Source organism: Pan paniscus, chromosome 5 (assembly GCF_029289425.2).
Source record: "Pan paniscus chromosome 5, NHGRI_mPanPan1-v2.0_pri, whole genome shotgun sequence".
NCBI classification, from domain to species: domain Eukaryota; kingdom Metazoa; phylum Chordata; class Mammalia; order Primates; family Hominidae; genus Pan; species Pan paniscus.
The window spans coordinates 49,843,116-49,857,026 of NC_073254.2; the positions used below are offsets into that span (position 1 = coordinate 49,843,116).

General features: G+C 46.5%; 1 protein-coding gene across 15 annotated transcripts in view; it reads left to right on the plus strand.

Annotated features, from left to right (window-relative positions):
* PPARD (peroxisome proliferator activated receptor delta) overlaps nt 1-13,911 on the plus strand; it is an 83,408-nt gene that overhangs the window by 33,445 nt on the left and 36,052 nt on the right. Inside the window, exon 1 of one of the 15 annotated variants that reach the window (XM_055113502.2) lies at nt 13,749-13,814. The exons of 13 other annotated variants lie outside the window; for them this stretch is intronic. The gene's annotated coding sequence lies outside the window, so the exon portion shown is untranslated. Of the gene's footprint in view, nt 1-13,748; nt 13,815-13,911 lie in introns of those variants that run through there. One more of the 15 variants, XM_055113504.2, reaches the window with a different exon arrangement.

The window sequence follows — 13,911 nt, forward strand, 5'->3', positions numbered from 1 at the left end:
ATTTCTGTTCTTACTCCAACATTTTCTCATCTTTTCTCCCATCCTTTTACTTAGAAAAATGTTAAAATTAGAGGAAATAGTACAATGAACATCAGTATTCTCTTTAATCTTATTCAATTAATATATTTCTCTGTATATGTATATATGCTTTTGTTTGGAATCATTTGAAATTAAGTGTGGATTTGTTCTCCATTTTCTTGCTCAGGATTTGGTGTGCTGCTTCTATCTGAGGACTCATTTATAAAAGAAAAAACAAAGAAAAAGCCTTTTTACTTTAAAATGATTGTAGATAAACTTAGCTTTACACAGAGTTTCTGTATTCCTTCACCCAGCTTCCCCTAATGTTAATCTCTTACATTTAATTCTTTCTTAAGTTCTGGAAAATTTCAGCCATTGCCTCTTTGGCTTTCTCGTTTTCTCTACAGTGGCCTCTGGAATGCCTCTTAGACATATTGTTGAGCATTTTACCACCAAAGTCTCTATATTTGTTCTTTCTGTGTTCCTTTATCTGTTTAATCATCTAAGTTTTCTTGTATAGTTTCTTTGAGACTGTCTTATTTCTGATTCTTGGGATGCTACTTCTCTTTTTGTGTCTGAGGCTTGCCCCTCTTGGTGGTTTATTTCCTTGTGTGGTTTGTAACTGTGGGTGTGAGTTCATCTCCAGGAGGGATTCCCTTTTCTGGCTGAGACTTGGGTCCTGAATTATCAAAGTATACCTCAGAGCAGCTTGTTTGCCTCTGGCGGGGCCATGAGTGTTTCAGTGGTCCTGGCTCAGTTTTTATGTTCACTGCTTAGTGCGGCACCCCTTCACTACCCTAGTAGTGTAAGTTCAGTTTTATATCCATGGGCAGGACTAGCTTGGTGGCTTAAGAAAGGGTGACCTCCCGCCGGGCACGGTGGCTCACACCTGTAATCCCAGCACTTTGGGAGGCCGAGGCAGGGGGATCACGAGGTCAGGAGATTGAGACCATCCTGGCTAACGCGGTGAAACCCTGTCTCTACTAAAAATACAAAAAATTAGCCGGGTGAGGTGGTGGGTGCCTGTAGTCCCAGCTGCTGGGGAGGCTGAGGCAGGAGAATGGCATGAACCCGGGAGGCAGAGCTTGCAGTGAGCTGAGATCACGCCACTGCACTGCAGCCCGGGCGACAGAGTGAGACTCCGTCACAAAAAAAAAAAAGAAAGGGTGACCTCCCACCCATACCTGACCCACAGAGCCTTGGAGAAGTGTTCAGCTTCTTGTTGCTTTCCTTTACTGGGCAGCCCTTTGAGGCTCTCTTCTTGATACTGGGGCTCAAAGCCACAGGCAGGCTTTAAACTGCTTCATATGTGGGTGCGAAAGTCCACAGGCCATTGTGGTGTCAGTTCCACTCACTGTTTATGTTTCAATTCTTCTCGCACATAGGGCATTTCTCTTTCCAATTTGGCTGCATGTCTACGGACGTCATTTGTTTTATTTTATCTGGTATTTCTCTGTGATAGTGGTGGAAAGGGGAAGCTCTTTCACGTTAATTTAGTCCCGTATCCTACTGAAAGTTTGTTCAAATGCTTAGCGTGTCATATGAAGCTTTTCATGATGCAGCCCATTCTACCTCTCCTGCATAAACTTAGCTCTTAAATTTTACACTTCAGCAAATTGAACTATTTGCATACCATGTACTGTAATGTTTAAAAGCACAGGTTTTAGGGTCCAACTCTTTGGCTTGGAACCTGTCTTTTCATAAGGTATGATTTTGGACAAGTTACTTATCCCTTCCATAACTCAGCTTTCTCATCTGTAAAATGGCAGCGTCAGGCATGCAGTAACCCTGATCCCTGTTGGCTCCCTCTGTGGTTGCTGCCCCCAGCAGTTGAGGCTGCCAGGCCTCTACGCAATTGCACTGCTTATTCCTTCCCTGGAATTGCCTGTCTCCCCTCCTCTCCTTGATCCCTCCCAGGAGAGCAGCCTTTACTCCTTCAGAGCTTGGGGTCTCTGTCTGTAGTAACTATCCCTCTGTGGGTCGCTGCTTGTTTACGTATCTTTTTTTTTTTTTTTTGAGACAGAGTGTTGCTCTGTCGCCAGGCTGGAGTGCAGTGGTGCGATCTTGGCTCACGGCAACCTCTGCCTTCTGGGTTCAGGCCATTCTCCTGCCTCAGCCTCCCACGTAGCTGGGACTACAGGCGTGCACCACCATGCCCAGCTAATTTTTGTATTTTTAGTAGAGACGGGGTTTCACCCTGTTGGCCAGGATGGTCTCCATCTCTTGACTTTGTGATCCGCCTGCCTCGGCCTCCCAAAATGCTGGGATTACAGGCATGAGCTACTGCGCCTGGCCACGTATCTCCTTTTTTCAGCCGACTCTGACCCCCTTGAGAGCAGGGTCTTGTTTTTCTTGGTACTTGAAACTCCTTACGTTCTACCTGTCATTTGGTGGGCATTCAGTGTTGGTAGTTTAATTGCATTGAATTTCTCTGGCTGAGTAGAGGCAAGTGCTGGGAGTGGTATGGACGCAGAGGCAGGGAGTGACAGCAGGAAAGCTTGTTTCTTTGGCACATTTTGTGCCAAGTTGATGGAAATGTGAATCAGTATGGCTGGGACACAAGGTGACAATTCTTAGTCTAGCTGAGGATGCCAGAGACTTAAAACAAGCCAGTGGCCAGAAAAAGCCACTAAATCTTGCAAATTAAAGTGGTTTCCAGCCTTAAGAATGCATGCCCCACATTCCCTTCCCAAACTCAGCATCTCTGAGTGCCAGGTGGAGGAATACAAACTAATTATAATCCTAGTGGGCCCTGAGAATCTTTAATTTTAGAATAAGGCTGCACTTCTGAAAGGCACAGTTGCTTTAGGAGTAGGTGACTCTGTATGCCCGGGGCCTCCAAGGAGACCAGGATGTGAAAACTCAGTACCTGGCATTTAGAGCTGTGTCACCCATCACTTCCGACCTTGTTAAGATTTCTACCCTACTGCGACTTAACAACTAGAAAGGGCAGATGAGATAGTTCCGGGGCAGAGCTTAATGGCCTGTGTCATCCTCCTCAGCTTTGCCTGAATTCTCTGGACTCTTGGGACTCTATCATAGGAATATTCTCAGAAGAGAAGGCAATTGAACCTTTAAAGATCCCCAGATTATCCATCAGATAACAGTCTCATGAGAGTGATGAACAATGACAGCACCAACTCTCAATTCCCTTGGCTGGAATTTCAGGAATCAGCTTGAACTCAGAGGTGGGCACAGGGTTAGGGCTTGGAGTAGGCATCTTTTCTTTCTTTTTTTTTTTTTCTTTTTTGAGATAGAGTCTCACTCTTGTTGCCCAGGCTGGAGTGCAATGGCTCAATCTCTGCTCACTGCAACCTATGCCTCCTGGTTTTAGGCGATTCTCCTGCCTCAGCCTCCCGAGTAGCTGGGGTTACAGACATCCGCCACCACGCTCGGCTAATTTTTGTATTTTTAGTAGAGATGGGGTTTCACCGTGTTGCCCAGGCTAGTCTCGAACTCCTGACCTTGTGATCTGCCCACCTTAGCCTCCCAAAGTGCTGGGATTACAGGCGTGAGCCACCGCGCCTGGCTTGCAGTAGGCATCTTTGCCCAACCCACGTGAATCCCATTAGTTCTTTCTTGACAGCTCTCAGTCTGTGGTCATATATTAAGCAACTATGTGTTCAGTACTGTGCTGGGTGCTATTGCTGAAGATACTGAAATAGTAATGCCACAAGTCCCTCTTCTTAGAGAGGAGAGCTTGCAGTCTAGTTGGAGAGAATTCCTAGCACACAGAAAGCTGCAACCAGTGGTGCCCAACAGTAATGCTGTCTGATGCCACTGCATGCAAGTGTGTCCCTTTGACAACTTGGTGCTTTTGCCCAAAAGGAGCTGTTCTTTTTCTGAGGCTTGGACTATTGGTTTGTTTTTTCTCAGATGACTTGCTGGCACTCTTACAGACTGGTCTGAATTAACTAGGACTACCTTTTATCTGTTTCTGAGGAATAGCCCCAAATATGCTCTCTCTTGGTCTTTATGAACTTTTCCTTTCTTCCATTTCTCCAAATTATGATAGATTAACTTTGCAGTGTCATCTGCTAATCTCCAAGGTCTTCTAGGGGCACGTCATCAGCAGTTGCTGCTTTTGAGGTATCAAGGTTTGTCCTGTGGACTCTCAGATAGTTTCTTTACCTGTTCAATGAATCTGATTTTCCATTTTTCTAGGAGAGTGTATCTCAAAGTGATTGCTGAATCAGAATGTCTGGGAGTGTGACTTGGAATCTATTACTGAAGATTAGAGGAAAATGTAGCAAATTGTGATCTGAAGCATTTATGGATGGATTGATGGATTCATGGATAGGGATTCTGACTGAATTAGGTAGTCCATAGTCTCAGACAGTTGTGGAAGCTCCATTAGGTCATGAGCAACCCAGGCTCCTTCCAATTCCGTGCCCTGCCATTCTTAGGGTGTGGCTGCTGTCCTCATGGTCCAAAATGGTTGCCGTGGTTCCACATCTCACAGTGAGATAGAAGAAGACAGAAGAATGATGTCTCACCTCCCTTCTAAGGAGACTTCAACAAAGCCTGCCTCTACCACTTTCTGTGACTGAGGGAAAGTTAATTCATATCTCAGAGCCAATTAACCTCGTGGTTTTTTTTGTTTGTTTTTTGTTTTTTTTTTTTGAGACAAGGTCTTACTTTGTCGCCCAGGCTGTAGTGCAGTAGCACAATCTCGGCTCACTGCAGCCTCGACCTTTCGGGCTCAAGCAGGGCTCCTCCCTGCTCAGCCTCCCGAGTAGCTGGAACTACAGGCACATGCACCACACCCGGCTAATTTTTAAATTTTTTCGTAGAGATTGGGGGTCTTGTTATGTTGCCCAGGTTGGTCTCGAACTCCTGGGCTCAAGTGATCCTCCTGCCCTGGCCTCCCAAAGTGCTGGGATTACAGGAGTGAGCCACTGCACCCAACTAGTTACCTCATTTGTAAAACAGGCGTGGTAACACTTAGTGCAGGAGCAAGAGGATCAGGGAGCACACATACATACAAAGTGCTTGGTGCTGATGCCCAGCCCACAGCACCTGTTCTCTAAATCATAGCAGCAATTGCTGCTGCAGCACACTTCTCTTTCTCCTCTCTCCACCACTCCATCTCTCCAGGGTCTCTGCCTTGCCTGTCAGGCTCCCGTTTCCTTTGCTCCTGCCTTTTGCATCTGTTCCTCTCTGCATTCTCCCCTCATCTCCTCTCTTCCGTGCACCTCATTTTCCTGCTCTCCTCCTGCCTCTGTCCCTCATCTTCTTTTCAGAGACTTAAAACAAGCCAGTGGCCACTGGCTTTTCAGTGTCTCCTCCTCCTCCTTGAACTACCTCTTCCTTCTAGTGCTTCTGTCCTTCCCTCCTCCTGACCTCCAGTGAACAATAATTATTTGTAACGTAATGACAAATTATCGTTACGTTACAAAGACCAGAGGTTAGAGGTGGCGATTGGCCTTGTAAACTGTAGGTCAGTGATGAGTAATTTAAGAAAACTAAATTTAATTGGTTTACTCATGAGTCAGTCAGGAATTCTATTTGGCAGCTAGAACAGAAATAGCAGTGGCTTAAACCAGTAGAAATTTTTTCTATTGTGAAAAGAAATCTAGGGGAACAGTCTAGGGCTTGTCACTCCACTCTGCCATCCTTAGTGCAGGGCGTCCAACCCCAAGGTTGTATCATGGTCTAAGATGGCTGCGGGAGCCCCAACCATCATGTCAGGTTCTAGGAAGAAAGCGGGAAGAAGAGAGGAAAGGCAAAAAGAACACATGCTCCATCTTAAGGAGCTTTCCTGCAAGTCCCACCAAATAGTTTCAGCTTCTCCTCCTTGCCTCCATTAGTTGCAAGGGAGGCTGAGACATCATTTAGCTGAGCACATTGCTACCTGAAGTAGAATTGGGATTCTGTCACCGAGAAAGAAGGGGAGAATGGATATTGTGTAAACAATTAGCAAGGTCTGCCGCCATTCATTCAGCATTAATTTAGCACCTACAGTCTACTAGTTATGAAGAACAGTCAAGGTGCCCCATTCCAGAGGGAAGACATAGATAAGTAAACAAGTACAGTACAGAGGATGGGTGAGGAAGAGGGGGAGAGTGGAGAAAGACACGAAGTGGGTATCTTACATACCCTCCAAGGGTGCATTCTAGAGTTCATCATGCAGACATTCTTGCCTGTGGTTTGTTTCCTCTTCTGCTCTCTCCTTTTTGTCATTGTCACCATTGTTGTTGTTGGGGTTTGTTTTTGCCCCTCCATTCTGACGTCAGCAGTAGCCCCTAGAACCTTAGGAAACAGAAACAGTTGGCCTAGTGGGAAGCTCTGGGATGGGAGCCATGTGTTTGAAGAGCCAAGTCCCAGGGCCATTAGGCAATTAGAGGCCTGTGGCAGGAGAGCATTCGTTCCTGGACATGCCGTGGCACTGCCAGGAGACTTTACTCCAGGAATGGGGTCGTTGTCAGGAGGCATGTTCTAACCAGGCACCTGGCATCACCTATACTGTGCTTGCCATAAAATGAAATTTTGGAGCAGTAAAATTCTCCAGGTCCCGTGAAATGGGTATAATTGTTTCACCCACATTAATTTAACCGGAGGTCTTGGTATGCTATAGTGTTAATTATGTGTAAAAATACTTCTACTTACTATAAAATGTATTGACAGTTAGACATTGATATTCCTTCTTGGAACTCAAAAATTCTAGGAATAACTTGGGAGACCCACATTATCTTTCATTTTGATCCCAAGAACATCTATTGCTGTTTCCTTTGGGAAGTTAGAGAGGCAATGGGAAGCCTGCTGCAGAGATTTTCTAAACAGGCATATCCCAGCCCCTAAGGAGTTTGAAAGTGTCAGAGAAGGCTAAAGGATTAAAAGATCGTTTGTTCTGGCACAGTGCAATCCTTATGAGGTTGTACTGTGACCCTGGGCAAGTTACCGTCCTATCCTCAGTTTCTTCATCTGTCAAATTTTGATCCTGTGGACCCTGCCCAACAGGGCTGTGATGGAAATGAAGAGACACATGGGAAGCATTCAGTATGTGTTGTTGTTATTATCATCATTATTGTTATTATTATTATTATTATTAGTGCTGCTGGTAGTGCTAGCCCACTAGCCCACTGGGTAGTGATTGCACCCGTATCAGAGTGTGGAAAGCCTTGGATGCCACATTAAGGAGTTGGATTTTGTGGGCAAGGGTGTGACAGATCATGGCTGGGCTTAGAAATGTCACTGACAGGAGTGGAGAGGCAGATCTAGTTGAGGAGTGGGCAGGGCTTGAACCTGGCCAGTCAAGGAAAGGGGAGAATGGATACGTGAGTGGTGAGGGAGGACCCACTGGTGCTGGAGTTCAGCCTGTGTGCCCGAGGGATGGTGTCCCATTGACTTGGGTGGGAAGCACTAGAGGTGGAGCAGTTGGGGTGGCAGGAGGGGAAAGAAGCATATGGTGATCAGCTCAGCAAACAAATGGGTAACTTGCTGCCTGCCAGGGACTACTGTGGCCTGGCATGAAGATAATTGACTGTGTTTTGAACACATTATGAGGCCCCTGCGAGGCCTCCGTGTGGTATTTAGACAGTCAGCAGGAGAGAGGCCCCGGACAGTGGTGTGGGATGCAGTCCCGGTGTGTGAAATTGCCAGTGGTTGGATTGTGCAGCGGATGGATTGAGCAGGGAAGCCAGCCAAGAACAGAATGGGGTTGGGAGGGCGTTGGGGGTAGGAAAGGAGGATCATCATTTCAAGGGCGGGTGAGGGAAGAACAAGCAGCAGAGTGCAAAGCCCCCAGAGGGAAGGGCGATCCTTATGAGGTTGGACTGTGACCCTGGGCAAGTTACCCTCCTGTCCTCAGGAGGAAGTGGTTGACAGAATCATTGCAGCAGTGAGATGGAAGCAGGACCAGGGCAGCAGCCAAGGGCCTCTTAGATGGCGGGGCAAGAGGAGGGCATCCAGGACCTCCAAGAGAACTGTTTCAAAATGGGAGGAGAAAGCAGTGTTCCTCTGGTGGTGGTTCTAATGCTTTGTATTTGTAGTTCTTAGTCGTTTTCAAGGCCCTTTGCATGCTTTGCATCGTGCTCTCTTACCACGATGCATAGTGAGACCCCACCTCTACAATTTTTTTTTTTTTTAGTGAGCCAGGTGTGGCAGTACACACCTGTAGTCCCAGCTACTTGGGAGGCTGAGGTGGAAGGATTGCTTGAGCCCAGGAGGTCGAGGCTGCAGTGAGCTGTGGTCATGCCACTGCATTCCAACCTGGGTGACAGAGCGAGACCCCATCTTAAAAACAAACAAACAAACAAATACTTGGTTCATTTGGTACTTGGCTTTTTGGATCCTGGGGAATATTGGAGATGACGGAATAACTTCAAGGAGACTAACTTCAAGGTCAAGACTCCTGCCAAGACTCCACCCAGACATAAAATAGGAAAATGATGATAGAATCTACCTCACTGTTGGCCTGGCAGTGGGAGTTTGTTGATAACCCTGAAGATGAACTCCTCAAGGTGAAGAGCAAAGCTTCAGAATGGGCTGCTCTATAGATGTGAGAGACAGAGACAGACCTAGCCTTGCAGAAAGGTTGCTGTAGTCTTTCTCCTACCATTTCCAGCACAGGATGGTTTCTGGTCCCAGGAGGCCCTGTCTTCTGCTGTGTGGGACCCTTAGTGCTGTGAAGACTAGCAGCACCCTGGAGGTCTTTGTTCCTTCTGCCCTTTCCCTTAGATTGCATCTCCCAATCTTGGTTTATATATTTGTCAGGAGGTGGGGGAAACCTGCTTTCCCCCACCTCCTGACAAATTTATAAACTGGAAATTGATCCAGTCCTGGATCAGTTTGGGTCACACAACAGGGTGGGCAGTGTTGGCCCACAGAGGGCCCTGGGCCCGTTATTCCCCCTTTGGCCCTAGGCTCTGAGCTCTCAGGTTTTGGCTACCAAGCAAAAGGTGGAGTTGCCTCAGTTGTTGCTCTTTACCAGGCCCCCAGGGGTTGCTGTCGGTGAGCTCACAGGATGTTTTCTTCTCTCTGCTTTGACTTGTGCTGAATTTCTGACTGACCCCATGCAGCATCTGCGTGGCTTCTGGGGCCCGAGCCCAGGTTTCAGCAAGCTGCCCATGGTTTACCCTCAGGATGAACTCTAGGAAGCTGGGGAGCACTGTGGTGGTGGTATAAGTTCAGCCCCTCATTTTAGTTTATTTTTATGTTAAAATGTTTATTAATACAAAATAACACATAGATCAGAATGTTGTATGACAGAAAGGGACTGACTGGACTCAGGATCTCCCACCCCAGCCCCAGGGGTGAAGGTGAAGGTGATTGGTTTCCTGGGTATCGTTCCTTCCACGGTTTTTCCATGCACGCTCTCATGTGCGTGTGTTTTTATCCTCATCCTGCTCTTAACCATGGCAGTGGGGAGCACACTAAATTGCTCTGACACCTAGTTTTTTTTTTTTTTTTGATTGAGTATATCTTGGGAATCTTTCCATATCAGCATATACAGATACACTGTATTCTTTCTTTTTTTTTTCTTTTTTTTGAGATGGAGTCTTGTGCTGTCTCCCAGGCTAGAGTGGAATGGCACGATCTCTGCTCACTGCAACCTCCACCTCTCAGGCTCAAGCAATTCTCCTGCCTCAGCCTCCCAAGTAGCTGGGATTACAGGCACCCACCACCACGCCCGGCTCATTTTTGTATTTTGGGTAGAGATGGGGTTTCACCATGTTGGCCAGGCTGGTTTCAAACTCCTGACCTCAAATGATCTGCCCACCTCGGCCTCCCAAAGTGCTGAGATTACAGGTGCAAGCCACCACACCTGGCCATTCTTTTTTTTTTTTTTTTTTTAAAGCTTTTTTGTTGTACATATGATGTATGTTAGGTGGACTGTGGCTTATAAAACCTCTTCATAGCTGTTTTCCAGTGTGATCCTTCTAGCCCTGTGAGGAAGACAGACCAGAAGAAATTTTTTGCAGCTTAGGATACTCTGCAAACAAGGAGGAAGTGAGAGGAGTTGGGGCTCGTTTAATGCAGACTAAAACAGGATCTTTCCTTTGAGAGACTGAGACAGAATGAGGAGCAGGCTGTAGATGTGCACACATATCCACTCAGAGAGAACATGAGAGGCAGCATCTGCAGAGGAGCCTGATGGGCAGCACATGCCGTGGGGGCGGGAAGGGGAGAGCTTCCAGGAAGGGGATGGAACTTGAGCCAAACCTTCTTTTCAAAAAGAGGGGAGGCCGGGTGTAGTGGCTCACACCTGTACCCAGCACTTTGGGAGGCTGAGGTGTGCAGATCACTTGAGGTCAGGAGTTTGAGACCAGCCTGGGCAACATAGCAAAACCCCATGTCTATTAAAATTACAAAAAGTAGCCGGGCGTGGTGGCGCACACGTGTAATCCCAACTACTCAGGAGGCTGAGGTGGGACGATCACTTGAACCTGGGATGCCGAGGTTGCAGTGAGCCGAGATCGCGCCACTGCACTCCAGCCTGGGTGACAGAGTGAGACTCTGTCTCAAACAAAAGAGGGGAAGGTAGGAATGAGACAAAGGAAAAGGGGAGGAGGGCATTTCAGGCAGGAGAGCAGCATAGGCAGAAGGTGCAAACATGTGGCAGAGGGTCGGTGTCCATGGACACGCTTCCACCACCTGGTCTAATCATTGACTTAGCAGACATCTAAATGCCTGCTGCGTGCCCAGCACTGTAGAGGGCCACAAGGCAGCAGGAACCTCTCAGTGCCTGCCCTCTGTGGGCTCTGACTCCAACCAGGAGAAACTGGACGCACAACAGCAGGCAAAACTAGCTGATGGTGATAGAGGTCAGAAGAGTGGTTACAGCCGGGCACAGTGACTCACACCTGTAATCCCAGTACTTTGGGAGGCTGAGGTGGGAGGATAGCTTGAGCCTAGGAGGCTGAGGCTGCAGTGAGCTGTGATCAGGCCACCACTGCATTCCAGCTTGGCCTGGACAACAGAGCAAGACCCTGTCTCAAAAAAAGCGGAGTAGTTACTTATTGTGGGGATTAGCTGGTCAGGGGCACAAAGAACCTTGTAGGGTGCTGGAAATGTTTACTGTCTTGACCTGGGTGATGGGTTTTTTTGGTTGGTTTTTTGTTTGTTTGTTTTGTTTTTTTGAGATGGAGTCTTGCTCTTGTGCCCCAGGCTGCAGTGCAATAGCACTATCTCGGCTCACTGCAACCTCCACCTCCTGGCTTCAGGCAATTCTCCTGCCTCAGCCTCTCGAGTAGCTGGGACTACAGGCGCCTGCCACTATGCCCGGCTAATTTTTGTATTTTTAGTAGAGACAGGGGTTTCACCATGTTGGCCAGGCTGATCTCGAACTCCTGACCCCAGGTGATCCGCCCGCCTCGGCCTTCCAAAGTGCTAGGATTATAGGCATGAGCCACCGCGCCCGGCCTGGGTGATGGTTTTATGGTGGTATATAAATGTAGGAATTCATGGGGCTTATTATATTTAAGATTAATGCAGATTGCATACTCTAACCATGAGTATGTTATACCCCAATTATAAATCAAGCAGGCAAATAAATAGCATATTCCCCAAAATAAAGAAGTAAAATGCAATAGCAAGAAAGTGTGCAAAGAGCTTTGCCTGGGAAAATACAGAAACTGTATCATTTTGAAAGGGTGAGAGATGAGATTTCAGACCCTCACCCTCTCTCACTCTGTCATTTCTGAAGGACCCTGGTGACTTTCTTTGCCCCTCTCCACTCTTACAGTCATTGGAACCAGAGGGCAGAACCCCGGGCCTCAAAATTAAGTCTATACACCTTAGTAACTAGGAATTCAAGGCTAGCCAGGTCCTGGCCCTTTATCTGTCCTTCAGAGAGTGGGGTGCCCCAGCCAAAGCGGACAGCTCGCCATTCCCAGATGTGCCCTGTGTTCTCGGCTGCATTGCCTGACTCACCTTGGCCTTCCCTGGGAGTGCCTTTTCTAGTTTTCTGGCCTAGCTAGAAGAAGGGCCATTACACCTACTCCAGAATCATCCCTGCTGCTCCCAAGTTGGAATATTTCTTCTTCCACAGTGGCCACCTCTTATGTGGCCTCCATCACACAGTTTGTATACTTACCTCTTCAAGGGCAGACTGTGTTTTACTCCTTTTGTCATCTCTCCCCATAGGGGTCTAGGTCAGTGCTTTTGTACATGGTGCCTGAAACAGTCCCATAAATGATATTTTATTTGAGTGGGGCTCTCTGGCTGGAGCTACTAGGTGGAATGTTGCCATGTGGGAGCAGGGGTCATAACGAAGGCTGGCCATCAAGATGCTGGTACTTCCAAATTCCCAACAGTTATTAACTTTCAGGATTGAGGAATAAGTAATAGAAATTCCCTGGAATTCCCAAAATCGTAAGTTTTTCTATATCTTTCCTAACACTTTATGAGTTTTTAAATAAGGAGTGGTCATAATAATAAATGGAATTATTTTTTCTGTGATAAAATTTCAGAGGTGTTTCTGTAAAAAAAAAAAAAAAGAAAGAAAGAAAGAAAAGAAAAAGAGAAAAAAAGATATAACATTAAATGCGTGGTTTGGTGGTTTGGTTGGGCACAGTGGCTCACACCTGTAATCCCAGCACTTTGAGAGGCCAAGGCAGGAGGATGGCTTGAGCTCAGGAGTTTGAGACCAGCCTGTTAACAGAGAAAGATTTTGTCTCTATTAAAAATCAAAAAAATTAGCCAGCATGGTGGCATGTGCCTGTAGTCCCAGTTACTCAGGAGGCTGAGGCAGGAGGATCGCTGGAGCCCAGGAGTTTGTGGCTGCAGTGAGCTATGATAGCACCACTCCGGGTGGTGACAGTCTTGGTGACAGAGTGAGACCCCATCTAAAAAATTAAAATAATAAAAATAAAATAAATGCATAGTTTATTGTTATTATGGACAAATATATTGTGATATATGATTGTATATATTTCATTAAAAATGATCTCTATCTGATATAGACATCTGATAATAGAAAATGCGGAAGAGAGCATTAACACAAAATGAATACCAAATAAAAATCACTTAATGATTTAAGAGTAATACTACACATATTTAATATTTAAAAGTTACTCTTAAAGGTTAAAACTAGAGAAAAGTTAAAAGAATAAAACAATGAATTTCTGTATTTCCTTCACCAAGATTCATCAGTTGCTAACAGTTTGGCTCATTTGCTTGACGTGTCATAGATTGTCCACATTCCATATCTGTTGGATTGTTTCCTTGTGATTAGATTCGGGTTTACGTTGTTGGTGGGAACCCACATAGATGAGGTGTGCTTCCTGTTGCTTACATCAGGAGGCACAGTGGTGCCAGTTGGCCCTAGTAAAAGTGATGCTAACTTGATTCACCTAGTTAAGTTGGCATCTGTGAAGGCTACTTTTGTATTAAGGCAGTGAACTTCGAAAGGAACTTTTCCCTGACTTTGGGAATTGCTGACAGCCATTTAGGAAAAGAGACGACTGTTTTCTCTGTCACGTGTAGCTGCAGTTAAGAAACATCCTAGTATAGTCAGACAAGCTCTGGAAGCCGGTATGTCAGGACCTGGGACCAAGCTCTACAGCCATCTCTCCCTGTGACCATAGCCAAGTCATTTCTGAGCTATGTGAGACTGTACATATAAGGAAATAGACACTCAGAGAAGTGAAGCAGTTTGCCCAAAGCTACTCAGCTAGTGAGTGACAGAGCTAGGATTCAAACCCATTTTTGTCTAGGGACAAAGCCCTGCCCTTGTCCTTATGCCAAGCTGCCTCCTTTGTGAGGCGGCTGGTTGTTATGATTGTGGCACTGACCACTCGGATGTAGTGTTCGGAACCAAGCAGAAGAGCACCAAGCCTTATAGGCCCTGACAGGTGAGAGGGAAGAGAGAGGTGCCTTCCTTCATCCATCTGGACTGCCCTTGGAATTCCTGGGCCAATTTGGGGAACCCTGGCACCAACCCTAACATGG